Source organism: Neomonachus schauinslandi, unplaced genomic scaffold, assembly GCF_002201575.2.
Source record: "Neomonachus schauinslandi unplaced genomic scaffold, ASM220157v2 HiC_scaffold_3992, whole genome shotgun sequence".
NCBI lineage: Eukaryota > Metazoa > Chordata > Mammalia > Carnivora > Phocidae > Neomonachus > Neomonachus schauinslandi.
The window spans coordinates 170-2937 of record NW_025412680.1 but is presented as its reverse complement, the minus strand read 5'-3'; the positions used below and the strand labels follow the sequence as shown (position 1 = coordinate 2937).

The window sequence follows — 2768 nt, the reverse complement described above, 5'->3', positions numbered from 1 at the left end:
TTTTTTTTTACAAATAACGTATGACTCGGGATTGGGGCCGGCCTGGCTTGTGAGCTTCGCTGTCGGAGGAGGGGCTGCAGTTACCTCCACGTCTGCCCCTGGTCCCTGGCCCCGGAGGCATGGTGTGTGGGGCGACATTGAAACAGCCCAGGGAGTTCGAGCCCAGGCTGTGGAGTCCTGCTTCCCCAAAGTGGCGGTGCTGTGCCCCTCTGCCCGGCCCCACTCCAGGTCAGGCCCCCCGGACACAGAGACGCCACTGCTTCTCCAGAGAAGACCCCATCACCGACTCTGCAGCACCACACCCTGCCCCAAAACAATCCATGCCTTCCAACACTAGAACAAACTTTTCAGAACATAAAACAAGAATATAGTCCTTATCAGAGGTGGAGACATTTAGAAGCTGTTCTGAATCAGAGTGAAGCTTGTACTTCAGAAAGTCAGCCTCATTCCTCAGCACTCACAGCCCCTAGTTCTCCAGGTTCCTCCAGGATGAAGAAGGACCAGCCCTCTTTTCCCCTCCGACAAGTCAGAAGGATACATGAGCATCTCTTAAAAGACTATGAAGAGAAAATTCAGGAGGAGTATGAGCAAATCCTCAATACCAAACTAGCAGAACAATAGGAACCTCTTGTGAAATGCGCACATGATCAGATTATGTGACGATATGGGACAAGGCCAACAAGCTATGTGTCCTGAAGCTTTCTTGCAACTTGGCATCCTGCAAACATGGAAGCGTGTCTTCAGGTGCATTTCATACAAGTTGGAAGACCTTAAAACTTTCTGGTTGCCACAAGCATATCTTTCTTTTCTGCTCATCCAATAAACAGCTGTGCCGTACTGTGATAGATTTTCCAAACAAAAATACCTGGAGCAGCAGGTTAGCAAAATATGCCCTCAGTGGCACTCAACAAATGGGGTTTCCCCAAGCACGGTTCTGTAAAAGTGTGTGTGACTGTGTGTGTATATGTTTGTGTGTGTGTGTGTGTGTATTTTAAATTATTATGTATATTGCGCAAATATTTTTTTTGATCTTGGGGATTCTGGCTGTGAATTTGATGCATGACAATTATACTTAAAAACATTTGCTTGGTCTACAGAAGATCATTAATGTTTTGTGACCATATAAGTTGTCACGGGGGATTGTTTTATGTTGTAGGTGTTATTGTTAAATACAGGGACTCTTTCCAGTCACAGAATATGAATCATAAATTAGGATGGACATTAGGGGTGATTATGAGGACGTAGCAAAAGTCTGTGGTCCTAGGTCTACAAATGCGTGGTGAGGAATTAGGACAAACTGGAGACGGGCCTTTTGACACATGGACTCTGCCTAGCTGTGTTGAAAAATAGTATGATTCCAAGCGTTCAAATACCCATGTGGAGTCTGTGCTCACCTCATTCACACAGAGAGCTCCTGGACACAGAACCGCTAAAAAGAAAAGGTCTCCCTGCAGCAGGAGGATGAGGGTTTGCTTGGGAGCACGACACAGGTGAGTGTGGGGCTGGGCCAGCCCCTGGTGGCACTGCTACTTGGGAGGAGCCCCTCTGCCTTTGTATCACTTATTAAAAACAGAATTTGGACCCTTTGGTCAGGCTCCCCCAAATTCTTCTAAGAAGTGAGCATGTTCAACAGCTTGAGCTTTGTTTTGGCAACCCCCTGCCCAAAGTTGCTTAAGGACTGTTCTTCACCTTGTTTCCAAGACTGTGCAACAGAAAGTAGCCTCTGTTTTGAGGAGGTGGAAGTTAAGTATACATTTATTTTTGACTGTGACTTGTTTAGGACCCCATTTTACAAAATACCTTGTTTCATTTATTATTGTTTCTGGAAAGGAAAGTTCTATTAAAATTGTCCTAGTTTGAATAGAGAACAGTTTTATTTATTTATTTATTTTTTAAAGATTTTATTTATTTGAGAGAGAGAATGAGATAGAGCATGAGAGCGGGGAGGGTCAGAGGGAGAAGCAGATTCCCCGCTGAGCAGGGAGCCCGATGCAGGACTGGATCCCGGGATTCCAGGATCATGACCTGAGCCGAAGGCAGTCGCTTAACCAACTGAGCCACCCAGGCGCCTGAGAACAGTTTTATGAATTAGGGCTTATTCTAAAATTCTGAGTTTAATTCAAGTGTATGACACTACCTTCCAAAGTAAGGTAATATTCAGAGACAGTGTTCTTATCACATGGGTTAGAGAAATTCTGGATTTCTGTATTTACATTATTAAAAGCTATGTATATATGTATCAGCTTGGACTTGATATTCAGTTTCTCCAGTATATTATCAAAAAAAGTTGAAGCTCAAGAAGTGTTTTAAATAAACTTTCTGCTAGCTTTCCTTATCATGAGGGAAAAAGAGAATCTTGCGTCTGGACTAGACTGAACCCGTCTTCTGTCCTACGATGCAAAGCATATTCTGCACCTCCTTCATAAGTACTGCTCGCCTCCCTTCCCCATCACAGAACAGTGTGCTTCCCCACTGGGTTTCCATCCAGTCATCAGATTAATGATTTCTGGCCTTTTATGCAGCTTAGCGAAGCCAGTTTGCCGCTGATTGAAAGTTTATAATCTCTCTTTGGCGCAACCTGTTTAGAGTCATGGTGAGTTCCTGGTGTTCCTCTTCTTTCTTCTCAGCCCCAGAATCTGGCTTACCAGACAGCATTTAGAACCCAGTGCAGACGTGGGATGAAGAGGACCTTTGCATCTAGATGCATGGCTGTATGGCCCGGGACACAGATATCTAGTGGCAAGAGCACGCCAAGGCAAGGTATTGGA

At 44.8% G+C, this 2768-nt stretch overlaps 1 pseudogene; it reads left to right on the top strand.

The window, feature by feature from the left end:
* The first annotated feature begins 119 nt into the window (after window positions 1–119).
* On the top strand, window positions 120–696 carry LOC123323973 (annotated as a pseudogene).
* The last annotated feature ends 2072 nt before the right edge of the window (window positions 697–2768 follow it).